Consider the following 15,312-nt stretch of genomic DNA (forward strand, 5'->3'; position numbering starts at 1 on the left):
ACGTTCTGAGTGCTTATGATCTTTATACAGTCGTGGATAGTTGCTTCATAACTCGTTTCCATGTGATTTCTTCTATTTTAATTATTGGTTATTTAAAAAGTATATTTATTCCGTATCCGAGTTAAATTTGTACACCTGATGGGCCGTCGCGAGCAAAACGGCGAAACGTACGTAGTTTGAAACTACAGTTCTGGCAACTGAAATCCGACCCCTTGAGCGGTGCGCTCACATCGTAACATTGTAGTGTTCGCACCGCTCAGGGGGTCGGATTTCAGTTGCCAGCACTGTACAACACGTACAGTGCTGGCAACTGAAATCCGACCACTGAGCCGTGCCCCCACATCGCAAAGACCCTAAACAAGATAGTACTCTTGGTATGACTGTATGGAGAAGGCAGCACACAAACGGCAGTGGTAGTGAGGCCTTGGCAGCTCGTCCGACCGTGGGTCTCGGAGTCTACACTGGGCAGAGGCATCGGAAGGGAGGAAATGCGCTAGGTCTTTCCACTCAGCACCACCTAGACGAGCTCTGCATGATGACCCAGGGTCGAGCAGCTTGAAGAGACTTTCCTCACGCGACAAAGCTCGCGTGCGGGTGTGGGCGATTTCTAGCTGAGTAACAGCAGTGGTGCAGAATACACTGTAATACTATTAACGAGAGAGCTTGGACGCTCAGGGCCCTACGCTATGCTTTTTTTGCCTTGATGACCTAGACAAAAAAAGCATACGGATGTTATAAATTCATATAAAATTTCCTTTTTTTTTTAAAGACATAAGATGGAATTCGAACCCGCACTATCGCCGTGCATGCATCCCCCGATACACTTCGCACACAAACTAATTCTTCCAAGTTGCTTCACGTTATCATCTTGCATTTGAAAGCCCTATTTGAATATGCATTGTGGCCAGCCGTCTTTGATAGCACGGTACGGTACGGGACAGGTACGGGACAGATACGGGACAGATACGGGACAGGTACGGGACAGGTACGGGACAGGTACGGTCGAGGGTAATACGACACCGTCTACCGCCTTGATGACCTAGGCAAAAAAAGCATAGAGATGTTATAAATTTTTCAATTTTCCTTTTTTTAGCATAAGGCCACACCGGTGCACCAAGTTAATTCTATGTTTCGCGTCGGATATTTTCTGGAAAAGGCACGCGGGCGGGCGGAAAAAAACAAAAACAGAAGAAAAAACAAAACTCCATTCTACGTGTACTGAGCCTAAACTGTACTAAACTAAACTGTCACTTCTATCCAAAACGACAACAAGTCGTCACAGGACAGCTGGCAAACTGGGCTGGAGCCATACAGAGATTTCATGGATGGCTCCTCCTGCATTTTGACATGAGTCGAGTGGGATCCCGCTCCATCACAAACGTGGAAAATCTCGAAGTCCTTGACACCTGGAATCTCTGCTCGCTTCGTGAGCAGGCCCTAGGCCTACCGCACGGCTTGGAAAAATAGAAATTTTCATCTCTCGCACCTTCTACGTACCATCGCCTGGAATGCAAGATTATCGAGAAGCTGATAACCTCTGATCTGCCACACTGGCTAGAGAATGTTCGCCAGAGCAGCCATCGATTGGCTCGTCTAGGTTCTTTTTTTCTTGTCAAGGATTCGAAAAGGTACGCGGGCGGGTGACGCGAAACATAGAAATAACTTGGTGTGGCCTAACCTGGGATTAGAACCCGCACTATCGCCATACATGCATTCCCCCATACACTTCGCATTCATACTAATTCTACCAAGTTGCTTCACGTTATGATCTTGCGTTTGAAAGCCCTATTTGAATATTGCGCCCAGCTGTATGTGGCCAGCTGTGTTTGATGGTATGGTACGGTACGGGACAGATACGGGATAGTGCCGGGCGTGACACAAACACACAAACACACAAACACCAAACGAGAGAGCTTGGAAGCTCAGGGCCCTACGCTATGCTTTTATGCTTTTTTGCCTTGCTCATCGTACATGTTATAAGAACTGAGGCAAAAGTATTTGCAGAATTTATTGCGGATTGATATTTCTCTAATAATTTATCTACTTTTGGTTTGCTCCTTCTTTTCTTTTTATCTCCTTATACTGTAAATCAACAAATTTTGGCCGATGAGAAATAGAAACCTCTCTATTAGAGAGGTTAAGATGCACGTTATTTCCGACGTGACGCGCAATTTCACGTCAAATTTGAAATCGATCGGTATTTTTGCTTTCACATGCATCCATTGCTCAATCATGCATCATTTGCCTATATGAAAAACTTTGGCCTGCGATTTACTTTGGCCGGTTGGTACCAAGCGGCGAAATCAGCGAAATTAAATCGCCAGCGAAAATTAGTTGATTTTAATACAGTAATCGGATTTTCTGGCCTTTTGTAGTAATACATGTACATTGACCTGTTGAGCCAATGACGACGCCGAATGCATGGTTGCCTGTGGAGCACATTACATAACTCAGCAGTCTCCTAAAATACGTATCCTGTCCGACGGCAAAAGAGTCTGCAGATTTCGTTTTTCTGCGCGTCGACCGGATGTCTGCGACGCGAATGTTCAGCTCGCGTTGTTTGGCTCGCACTTCGAAAAATCAACGCGAGTGACCTGCTGCTCACGTGGAAATTTGGACATTACATAACTTTACAGTCTCCTATAATTCGTATCCTGTCCGACGGCAAAAGAGGCTGCAGAATTAGGTTTTCTGCGCGTCGACGGGATGTCTGTCCTGGCGTTCACTGGGACCGGCGCTGACTCTGCCGATTACGGGCGTTCTGGACTCGACGGGATGTCTGTCCTGACGTTTCCTGGGACCGGCTTAGACTCTGCCGATCACGGGCGTTCTGGACTCATGATGTCTGTCCTAACGTTGCCTGGGACCGGCGGACTCTGCCGATCACGGGGGTTCTGGAGTCGACGGGATCTCTCTTCCGACGTTTCCTGTGACCGGCGCTGAATCGCTCGTTCACGCTTATTTTGGAGACGACGGGATCTCTCTTCCAAAGTACATGTATGTTTATGCTGACGCATCCTATCACCTATTCGGCGTCTATTCTAATTTAATTTCCTCCTCGTCTCCCTATTTCTTTCCAAATCTCCCTCTACATCAGGGAGTCGTATACATACATAATACGACGAATATTGGTACGGTATGGGACAGATACAGGAGCCCGCAAATATTGTGGACAGCTGTTATGTACAATCCTGTAGAGCCTTTGTAGTCACAGATACGGGACAGATACGGGACAGATACGGGATAGCTCCAGCCGTGACACAAACAAACAAACAAACAAACACCAAACGAGAGAGCTTGGAAGCTCAGGGCCCTACGCTATGCTTTTATGCTTTTTTGCCTAGCTCATCGTACATGTTTTAAGAACTGATGGAAATGTCTTTTTCCGTTGATTGGCCACATCACTGTATTGCAAAAACGTTTCCACATTTCACGTCAAATTTGAAATCGATCGGAATTTTTGCTCTCACATGCATCCATTGCTCAATCATGCATCATTTGCCCATAATTATGACAAACTTTGGCCTGCGATTTACTTTGGCCGGTTGGTACCAAGCGGCGAAATCAGCGAAATTAAAGCCAGCGAAAATTAGTTGATTTTAATACAGTAATCGGATTTTCTGGCCTTTTTGTAGTAACACATGTACATTGACCTGTTGAGCCAATGACGACGCCGAATGCATGGTTGCCTGTGGAGCACATTACATAACTTTACAGTCTAATACGTATCCTGTCCGACGGCAAAAGAGGCTGCAGATTTCGTTTTTCTGCGCGTCGACGGGATGATTGCGATCGCGAAAGTTCAGCTCGCGTTATTTGGCTCGCACGTCGAAAAATCAACGCGAGTGACCTGCTGCTCACGTCGAAAGTTGGACATTACATAACTTTACAGTCTCCTTAAATACGTATCCTGTCCGACGCCAAAGGAGGCTGCAGATTTAGTTTTTCTGCGCGTCGACGGGATGTCTGTCCTGACGTTTACTGGGACCGGCGCTGACTCTGCCGATCACGGGCGTTCTGGACTCGACAGGATGTCTGTCCTGACGTTTCCTGGGACCGGCTTAGACTCTGCCGATCACGGGCGTTCTGGACTCAACGAGATGTCTGTCCTGATGTTGCCTGGGACCGGCGGACTCTGCCAATCACGGGCGTTCTGGAGTCGACGGGATCTCTCTTCCGACGTTTCCTGTGACCGGCGCTGAATCGCTCGTTCACGCTTATTTTGGAGACGACGGGATCTCTCTTCCAAAGTACCGGTATGTTTATGCTGACGCATCCTATCACCTATTCGGCGTCTATTCTAATTTAATTTCCTCCTCGTCTCCCTATTTCTTTCCAAATCTCCCTCTACATCAGGGAGTCGTATACATAATACGACGAATATTGGTACGGTACGGGACAGATACAGGAAGCCCGCAAATATTGTGGACAGCTGTAATGTACAATCCTGTAGAGCCTTTGTAGTCACAGATACGGGACAGATACGGGACAGATACGGGATAGCTCCAGCCGTGACACAAACAAACAAACAAACAAACAAACAAACACCAAACGAGAGAGCTTGGAAGCTCAGGGCCCTACGCTATGCTTTTTTGCCTTGATGACCTAGACAAAAAAAAGCATAGGGATGTTATAAATTCTTTAAAAAAATCCTTTAAAAAAAAAGACATAACCTGGGATTCGAACCCGCACTATGGCGCGCCCTGCATGTATCCCCCGATACACTTCGCATACATACTAATTCTTCCAAGTTTTTCACATTGTGATCTTACATTTGAAAGCCCTATTTGAATATGCATTGTGGCCAGCCGCTAGCCGTCTTTGATGGCACGGTACGGTAGGGGATAGGTACGGGACAGGTACGATCGAGGGTAATACTACACCGTCTCCCGTACCGTACCGTACCATCAAACACAGCTGGCCACATACAGCTGCCCGCAATATTCAAATAGGGCTTTGAAACGCAAGATAATAACGTGAAGCAACTTGGAAGAATGGGTATGAATGCGAAGTGTATGGGGGAATGCATGTAGGGCGATAGTGCGGGTTCGAATCCCAGGATATGCCTAAAAAAATAGGAGAATTGAAAAATTTATAACATCCTATGCTTTTTTTGCCGTCAGATACGGATAGCGCCAGGCGTGACACAAACAAACAAACACACAAACAAACACCAAACGAGAGAGCTTGGAAGCTCAGGGCCCTACGCTATGCTTTTTTGCCTTGATGACCTAGACAAAAAAAAAGCATAGGGATGTTATAAATTCTTTAAAAAATTCCTTTTTTTGTAAGACATAACCTGGGATTCGAACCCGCACTATCGCGCGCCCTGCATGCATCCCCCGATACACTTCGCATACATACTAATTCTTCCAAGTTGTTTCACATTGTGATCTTGCATTTGAAAGCCCTATTTGAATATGCATTGTGGCCAGCCGTCTTTGATGGCACGGTACGGTAGGGGATAGGTATGGGACAGGTACGATCGAGGGTAATACGACACCGTCTCCCGTACCGTACCATCAAACACAGCTGGCCACATACAGCTGCCCGCAATATTCAAATAGGGCTTTCAAACGCAAGATAATAACGTAAAGCAACTTGGAAGAATGGGTATGAATGCGAAGTGTATGGGGGAATGCATGTAGGGCGATAGTGCGGGTTCGAATCCCAGGATATGCCTGAAGAAAAAAGGAGAATTGAAAAATTTATAACATCCTATGCTTTTTTGCCGTCAGATACGGATAGCGCCAGGCGTGACACAAACAAACACACAAACAAACACCCAATTAAAGCTGTGTGGACCCTGGCTAGCGCCAGACGTTACTGAAGTAACGTCTTCTGCATAGCTACGGGAATTAAAGCTGTGTGGACCCTGGCTAGCGCCAGACGTTACTGAAGTAACGTCTTCTGCATAGCTACGGGAATTAAAGCTGTGTGGACCCTGGCTAGCGCCAGACGTTACTGAAGTAACGTCTTCTGCATAGCTACGGGAATAATACTCCTACTTGTACGTCCTTGCTTAGACTTCTGTAGCTCTTTTGTTCTCTTCTAAATCCTAATAGTGATGCACTTGGCTGGGTTACAGATCCTAGGAACGACTCAGGATAGCAATATTCTGACAGTCAAGAGGCCATAACCATCATCACATTTGCTAAAAATGATCACTCCGCATTCGTAGGCAATCGTTATGTGTGTTCTTTGTATGTGCCTCGATCTGTCTTGTTACTCGAGAGGTTAATCAATTTGTCATTAAACTCCAAATTTCAACGTCAGCTGCTGGTCAATTGCGTTGTTTTTCGACCCGCGAGCCAAATAACGCCAGCTGAGGTTTCGCGTCACGTCAGAAATAACGTGCACCTTTTACACTTCTCTATTATCCTTTTTGATACGAGCTTCTAGATACCAAAATTGGTTTAGTGCGAGCAGGCAGATCTCACTGTGGCGACAGCACACGGCAGTCATTGACAGGTTAAGTTTGGTAACTAAACAGGTGGAATATGCACAGAAGGGACAAAAGACGAGCTGTAGTTTTATAGGATAGAGAGTGTAATAGAGAAGTATGTAAGACGATACATTGTTCCATTAGTTATCTGGCAAGTGTGGCATTTGACAGGAGTGTCGGGAAGTAAACAGAACTTTAGGAAAAGTGAGCAAATACTGCCTTTCTACACTAGAGATGTGCGAGAAATACCTGCAACCAGACCTGCGGGGTATTGTAAAATGTACAGGCACGAGGAAAGTGAAACACTACACATTTTTTGTATATTTTTTCAAATATTCGACCAGTATGACTAATATGGTATTCACATCGTCTCAGCGGAAACATAACACATCATTAAAACAGTGAGCAAATACTGCCTTTCTACACTAGAGATAAGGAGAAGTTTGTTGTTCCAACGAGGTTCTCTTCTAAGTTCCTATAATCAAGGTTAGTCGGGGAGACACTTAGGTGAGGCAAGCACAACCATGTACATGGGAGGCAAGTGCAACAAAGATGAAGCGGAAACGAAGGTAGCTGGACGCGAACGTGGGACGTGGGCTTGCAAACATACCGGTAAAATGCGCGGCACGTGACAGGTAATGCGTATTGGCTTGGTGTACCTTGCTCGGCTGGATGTTGTGTGCATACGTAGTCCACGACGGCCGGTTTGACCAATGCTACGTGCGTCTGGTCCGCAACCAGCACGCTCTATCGAATCGATTCACCACCCTGGGGTACAGCTACACACAGAATCAGAAAATATTCAAGTGGAGAAAAATTAAATTCAACGAGAGACGAATTAAATAGCCCAACAAACAATGCAACACATACATGTACACCAATAAAATTCACATTCGTAGCGCCGCAGGCATTGTTGGAGAACTTAGAACAATAATTATCAGACCATTGTTTCAATATTCATTGCTTTGACGGATTACTTAGAACCGCACTAAAACTTTAGAACACTGGGTGGGTAAGAATGAAAACTGGGAGATGCCTTGAGGCAACAGCCATCCAACTGACAATATCAACTGCGTTGCGCTGTACTCTTCCCATTTGATCTGAGGGGTTTCCATTCTCTTACCTTGCATTCGTCGGCCAGCCGGCAATCACATGTCCTCCAATATCTCCACACCACGAACGTGAATGTGTAGGGTGTGAAGACCTTTCAGTATCATCTGAAGTTGGATATTGAATGTAAACGTGGAACTGCGACTTCCTGAATACAAGCGTATTTTTGGACGGATTTCGGTTGGCTCATTCGAGTTGCCAATAACATGGTCTATGCTCATCACCTCCCATCGTGAAATGTCCGGGGCTTCGTTTGCCACTACTCTGCCGACATACAAACCCGACTGATCCACTTTTTCAACCATACAAGCAAAGCTATTGATGGAAAGTGAGCATGTTGGGGTGTACAAGGGGGCACTCCAGCATACTTTGGCTGGTTGCCAGTATACCCAGAAATTCTCCTCATTGCTACCATCTTGCCACGGGTGGCTAAACATGCGGGCGAAGAAGCAACCAACGAAAGCAGATGCTTCGGAATAGGATATAAAGTACGTTTCGTAATCGTCAACCTCATACTCCATCGTTCTTGCTTCTTCCAGTCAATGTCCAAACTAGAAATCTTCCAAATTCTGATCACTACGCAGCAGGTTGTCTCAGAACGCAGTGTTCACGCTTACACACTCTGCACACAAGCTTACTTCGATAAGGACAACACGAAAATGAACAGCCGCAACAACAACAGCAGCGAAGGTCACTGATTCAGTGTGGCATGGACTTCGCAAATGATGCATCTTCTCCACCCGGTTATGAAGCTTGGCTGTGAGAATGTGCTTTTAACTTCATGCAGCTCACGCCTTTGCGGCAGCCGCTAAACTGTATAGTGGCTTGGCGCTGGCGAAGGTCGACACCCAGACCAACTGATTTCAAGGGTCATTGGTATCCTTAGATGTTTAGTACGTGAGAGAACTTGGACCCTGATCACCATAGCAACTGCACGATCAGGTGACATGAGCTACTCCAGTAGATCTACATTATTATGACTGGAACTGGGTGGTTGAGCTTTTTGCTCCTCCGTTATTCTCTAATTGTCTAATTCACTGTTCAATTCAATCGGTTTGAAACCTTTTTTCATTACTTTTCTTGTGGCATGTGGATCGGCTCGAATAGTTTGCTTCCTTCTGGACTGGTTCAGCCCGCCAGTCCTTCATCCCGTTGGTTTCGTGCGCTGCAAATCGGCCATTAAGGGGGCACATCACCCAAAAATTTCATATGGCATTCAATTGACCGTAACTTTGGTGTTTCTCAATGGATTTGAGTGAAATTTTGACCACACACTCCTGCCACTATGCTGGCCCTCAGGACATGATTTACAAGTTCTTGCGCCTCACTGACAGGCTTTCCAGGCCGGAAAAACTCAAATTTCCGGCATAGTGCTACGGTGTGCGAGCCACCCAGGAGCCAAACAAATGCATTTACATTTTTTTCACATTTTCGTGCCCATTCTGTCCGTGCGCGGGACCCAAACCTAAAACAAGTCCAGAAGCAGCCATGGGTGGTGGGGTAGGGCCCCTCAACGTGGCCCTGGAATCTGTCACAACGGAACGAGTGGGCGTTCTTTCACGGACTCCCACAGACCCAAGTCAATTTTTGAATTTTTTAGGTTTAGCACGTGCTAATAGGTCGTACCTTTGATACAACATCCAGTGCTGGGACCTCCACAGCAAGCCATTTCCACAGCGCTGCACACCAAATCCAGGATGCCCTCAGAAACCGGCAAAGACTGCCACTCACGTTTCACTACTGCCTAGTATTGAATCCTACCTAACTTCTTGACACGACTCAAACTTGCCAAAGTCACTAAATCAACGTCAACTACAATAATCAAGCCACATATCTGCAACGTCACGAGGGTGCTTAGTTTGACCATGACTTCGCAGCGGGTGCTCGAGTCGAGACAAGATTTGAGGAAGAAGCTCAGCCACTAGTGGACTTGCAGATTTGTTTTGACATTGGCGGTTTTTGGATAGCTCCGTTCTCCTGCCGACGTGTCGTGGAGATGAAGACGCGGGAGAGTAATCCGTCACCCACGACGCGGCCTCTCATTCTGCGTACTGGACGATGCAAGAAGCCGGGGAGGGGGACGCTTCGCAAACTCAAACGATCGATCGAGTTCCTGAAAAACGGAAAGGGCGATCTCCACCACTAACACCACTGGATTCGACTCCCGCGAAGAGGTCGTTCAGTGCCCCTCTTCACGGTCGACGAATCGTTCATCTCAGGTATCTGGCTGTGGGATTGTCTGCGTGCCAGAATCCTGGATGTGGCAAACCTCTGGCGCTCATTGATTGCGTTGAAGAGAAGAGCCTGAGGTACGACCTGGGCAGCGTACTTGTCATTCCGTGTCAGCAGTGTGGGATGGAGAATTTTATAGATACAGATAGCCCTGTAACTGCTCAACACCCTGGCCCCCGTGCTTCCACAAGCAACACCAAAGCTGCTTTGGGTAAGTGCGTTTTTCAATCTCATAAGATTTATTCATGATATTTGCGAGTCATTGCCACCCTATGGCTATGGAAATGTATGAGCACACTGTATGCGCGGCGGCCGCGAGCGTGTGTGTGTTTGCATAGACCTGCATGTTTGTGCATGTGTGCACCATACGCATGTATGAACATGCACATGCATAATGTGCTCATGTAGACGTGCCCTCGCACACATACATGTACTAAACACACGTGCATAACCGCTCCCAGGGCATGTTGGTGTGACATGTGTATGCGCCGGGCTTCTCCACTCATGCACATGAGCGTGCACATGCATGTGGGTGGGTACGCACACGTGCGTGAATGTATGTGTGTGTACGCGTGCGTGTGTTCTATTGCGTGTGAGAGCATGCGCGCGTGTGTGTGTGTGCGTGTGTGTGTGTGTGTGTGTGTGTGTGTATGTGTGCATGGATGTGTGTGTCGATGGTATGCATTTTTGTGCTGGGTGAACACTCTGATCCCTAAACCGCGATACCGGAGCTCCCAAGCTACAGCCTCACAATTCACATTGATTTATAGTTCATCGTTGGGAATGAGTTCGCTGCTCATGATGCTGTTGCGGATGTTGCGGCCCTAGCTGAAATTGTCGAAGCTCGCCCTGATGCCAGTATCCTGTAGCGCTCTGTCACTTTTGCATCAGCATGTTCGGCGATGGAGTTTGCAGAACATCAGCGCAAAGCGGCTGGCCACCCTTCAACCGTTGGTCCAAGCAACGTGCTTCTCTAAATCAGTTTCAGTGCGGGCAGCTGCCAGTGGGTTGGTGATGAAGCACTTTGTCTTGTCCTACAAACGAAGTGGTGAGCCAGCCATTTCCAGACTGATGAAGGAGCAAGTCGGAGGTAAGAAGCGGGTGACAGTCTCAAGGAAGATTATATTAGCGGTGGCTGAACACCTAGCGAAGAACCAGCAGCAACCCAACTGTAAGGAACGCCCTGTGGCACAGTGCTTCACTTGTTTGTGCGCACCGTAAAATACCATCATTTTTGCCAGTGTGGGGACACTTTCTAGCTCGCATAGTTGAAGAACAAGAGGACTCAATGTAATTGTTGTCTGATTCGTTCCAACATGTCAGCTTTCATTGTAGTTTGATATGGAGCTGTGCTAAGCGCTATCACAGCTACATGTACATGTATCACAACCAAGTACCAACCGGAGAGTAATCATGGAGAAAAGTATAATGCGTGCATCCAGGGTTTTCCGGCAAATTTACTAGTTCAGCTATTCCATCCTTGTAGTGTTCTGAACGCCGAGGGCTCTAGTGAGTTTATGCAACACCTAACAGCCAAAAATCCAATACGTTATGACCAAAGCAGCAGCAGAGAAGTACAAGCAATATAGATACGTGAATTTACCAATTTTAGGCAAATTTTGACAGTTTTTTGGATTTTTCTCCAGAATATGCACGGTGACCCCTATTTTCGCCACGGTAAACCTGTTCCAACCCACTTATAGAACGTATTTGAAGTATCCACATATGGGGCAAACTCAAAAATAAGCTGCAAAAAATATTCAAAGTTTCATTTTTTGCGTCTTTTTGATCTTCTCCAGGAAATGACGACCTGGATCCCATCGTCAACCAAAGTGTACATTTTTCGGTGTTGATATCATCTTAGTCAATACCTCAAACAGTCTGTAAAATTTTATGTCATATTTTCTGTACTAACTGATGTTATGGACGATTTCTCATCAATTTTGGGATTTTGTGTTATTTTGTGTCATCAAGGAAAATTGTGTTTTTGGCAAGACCTATTCGGGCAATTGAAAAACCGATGTTACTAAGCGAAAATATAAGGCTGTACCTATTCAAACCTGATGTCAGATTGGGCTGATGTTGAAATTAAATTTTTGGGCCTAACTGTCCCCAACCCCCTTAAGGAGGCACATCACCCAAAAATTTCATATGGCATTCAATTGACCGTAACTTTGGTGTTTCTCAATGGACTTGAGTGAAATTTTGACCACACACTCCTGCCACTATGCTTGCCCTCAGGACATGATTTACAAGTTCTTGCGCCTCACTGACAGGCTTTCCAGGCCGGAAAAACTCAAATTTCCGGCATAGTGCCACGGTGTGCGAGCCACCCAGGAGCCAAACAAATGCATTTACAATTTTTTCACATTTTCGTGCTCATTCTGTTCGTGCGCGGGACTCAAACCGAGAACAAGTCCAGAAGCAGCCATGGGTGATGGGGTAGGGCCCCTCAACGAGGCCCTGGAATCTGTCACAACGGAACGAGTGGGCGTTCTCTCACACACTCCCACAGATCCAAGTCAATTTTTGAATTTTTTTTAGGTTTAGCACGTGCTACGAGGTCGTACCTTTGATACAACATCCAGTGCTGGGACCTCCACAGCAAGCCATTTCACAGCGCTGCACACCAAATCCAGGATACCCTCAGAAACCGGCAAAGACTACCACTCACGTTTCACTACTGCCTAGTCCTGAATCCTACCTGACTTCTCGACACAACTCAAACTTGCCAAAGTCACTAAATCAACGTCAACTACAATAATCAAGCCACATTTCTGCAACGTCACGAGGGTGCTGGCAAAAGTCCTGCTGCACGGCGGCCCAATACGTGGCTCAAAAACCTGATTTTTTTGGATACGAAAAGTTGCGCACGGTCTGCTCACATTCAAATACAGTGCTGCCAACAAATGACAGGGTGCAACAAAAAAATCTTTCCTAGCAAGGGCACATTTTCGGCCATAACTCTTGAACGGCCGGTCAGATCGGGACACAATTTTCAGAGAATATGCAGCTATTCATGCTCTTTCAACTGACGTAGCACTCAATATGAATTTACAAATTCGATTTTTCAGCGATTTTTTGGTAGTCTGCCACCTTAAAGTCTTTGGTCCGTGCTGGGCACGTTTGAGCGTGCGGGCCTCGGGCCCTGTTTGAGCTGGCTTGCTCTGCTGTGCGCACTTTGCGGTTCGGCCCTGTCCTGCCTGGTTGGTGGTACACTACTACACAGTGGCGCTCTGGATGCATACTTGGGACGAGTCGAGTCAACACTACTCACTAGACGCACCGTGTACACCTCTCATTTGCACTGTTGCGATCATGCATCGTCTGTTTGCGAGGTTCACGAGGCCTTTTCCTTGAACAATTGGTTCGGCATCCGGAGTCTGCGGAGCTGGTTGTTGCCGAGGCCCAGGTTGCTCACATGTGAGAATTTATTAATTGCAGAAGATTATTTTTATTATAAATACTGGACATGGATACTGGATAACTACTCAGTAACTCTCTCTCTACCTTTTACAGGCTATGTTTTATTATTATTATTATTTGAAACTCAGATGTTGAGCCATAATTTAATGTAGAAGAGAAAAGGACATATGGATACGAATTAAGAGTAACTCTTCATCACTGTAACATGATACTATATCGGTTAGCACTACGGAGATGTGTTGAAGCTAGGTGTCAGGACGTCGAATGTTTCAGTACTCTGTCAGTTTTGTGCCTAGTTATTGCACTTTCTGACTGTATATAGTATCATGTTACAGTGATGGAGAGTTACTCTTAACTCGTATCCATATGTCCTTTTCTCTTCTACAATTATTATTATTGTTTATTCTTTTGGGAGAACTTCAAATTCAAAGGATCAGTTGGGGAAGTGAACTGCCTAAAAAGAGTAAAAATCGCAAGGTCCCGGGTTCTAGCCCTGGTGGGTGTGGCGATTTTTTCTCTTTTCAGGCAGTTTACTTCCCCAACTGATCCTTTGAATTATTATTATTATTATTATTATTATTATTTGAAACTCGGGTATTGAGCCAATAATAAAAGTAGAAAGGAAAAGGACATATGGAAACGAGTTAAGAGTAACTCTCCACCACTGTAACTAGATACTATGTACAGTCAGGAAGTGCAACAACTAGGCACAAAACTGACAGAGTACTGAGACATGTGTTGAAGCTAGGTGTCAGGACGTCGAATGTCTCAGTACTCTGTCAGTTTTGTGCCTAGTTGTTGCACTTCCTGACTGTACATAGTATCTAGTTACAGTGGTGGAGAGTTACTCTTAACTCGTTTCCATATGTCCTTTTCCTTTCTACTTTTATTATTATTATTATTATTTGAACAAACGGCGAGGAGACAACAATTTGATAACCGCAATCAGTAATACAAGCTGGATCGACATTTGTGTACACTGTATTCATGTATTGTAAAACTGTGGAGACAATGTGCAATAAAACGATGAAAAATGTGAAGAAATTGTGTAGAGAAAGAAAGGGATTCAAACAAGTTTTCGTACAGCACTCATCAGGAATCGTCGTTGCACTAAAGGACACCGAAACAAAAATTGAACTATTATAGAAAATCTAAGTTAGAGAAATAACACTAAGAGCAACAACAGTGAAATTTACAAGTGTGAATTTTACCAATCAAAGCGAGAAATGAACAAAGAAGAAAGGAAGGAAAGACAACGTGATAACACATAACAGCAGTACATTACACCTAGAACATTAACGGCCAAGCTTGGCCGCACTAAACACGACACGTTACTTGAACAATTTCAACCCAATTATACTATCTTTCTGTACACACAAATTAGGCTTGTACAGACGCTGATAGATAGCTTCCAACACTTTTAACTGTAGTCCATAACCATGACGACCACGGCACAATACAGTGAACGAAGAGTCGGAATACGCACCGCAACAATCAGGACTAGCCAGCAGATGATTGTACACTGAAGACTTGCTACCACGAAACCTACGCACAACACTAACACTCTCACCGGCACTCTCACCATCACTCCCATCACTGCTCTTCGACTCACTGCTCCCTCCGCCGTCCGTTCCATCCTCCGCTTCCTCTGTACTCTCTCTTTCTCGTCCATCCCGCCTGACCGGGTCCATTGAACTCAACTCGGCCGTCCCCCTGCTATCACGTCCCTCCTTTCGCCCTCGTCCGCTGAGTGCGTAGCTTCTGTTGTAGTTGGCTGTTGATCGTCTTGGTCTTTCAATTATGGGCTTGGATGGTGGATTAGTTGTGGTTGCTGTAAATTGCGTTGTTGGTGTTGGTGTGGGAGTTACTGATATGCAAGGTGGGTCTCTTTGAGTCGGCATTTGTAGTGTTAATGCAGCTGTTAGTGTTGCTCGCGGTCTGCCACTGGCAAGCTCCACCGCCGCAAGAACCGATGGCGGAGGATCAGGAGGAGGCAGTGGGACCGGGACCGCAAGCGGCACCGCCTCAGCCAAAGCCGCAGGGGGCACTGACGAGGGAACCACCGACGGCCGGAGCAAAGGCGGCGACACAAGCCGACC

General features: G+C 46.0%; 1 long non-coding RNA gene across 1 annotated transcript; it reads right to left on the reverse strand.

Annotated features, from left to right (window-relative positions):
- Nucleotides 1-6,438: 6,438 nt before the first annotated feature.
- LOC135824940 (uncharacterized) lies at nucleotides 6,439-8,293 on the reverse strand. The gene is made up of 2 exons (XR_010554980.1): nucleotides 7,569-8,293; nucleotides 6,439-7,224 (listed from the first exon to the last, which is right to left on the reverse strand). It is a non-coding gene; the product is annotated as an uncharacterized LOC135824940 (long non-coding RNA).
- Nucleotides 8,294-15,312: the final 7,019 nt, after the last annotated feature.

Source organism: Sycon ciliatum, chromosome 9, assembly GCF_964019385.1.
Source record: "Sycon ciliatum chromosome 9, ocSycCili1.1, whole genome shotgun sequence".
In the NCBI taxonomy this organism is placed as follows: domain Eukaryota; kingdom Metazoa; phylum Porifera; class Calcarea; order Leucosolenida; family Sycettidae; genus Sycon; species Sycon ciliatum.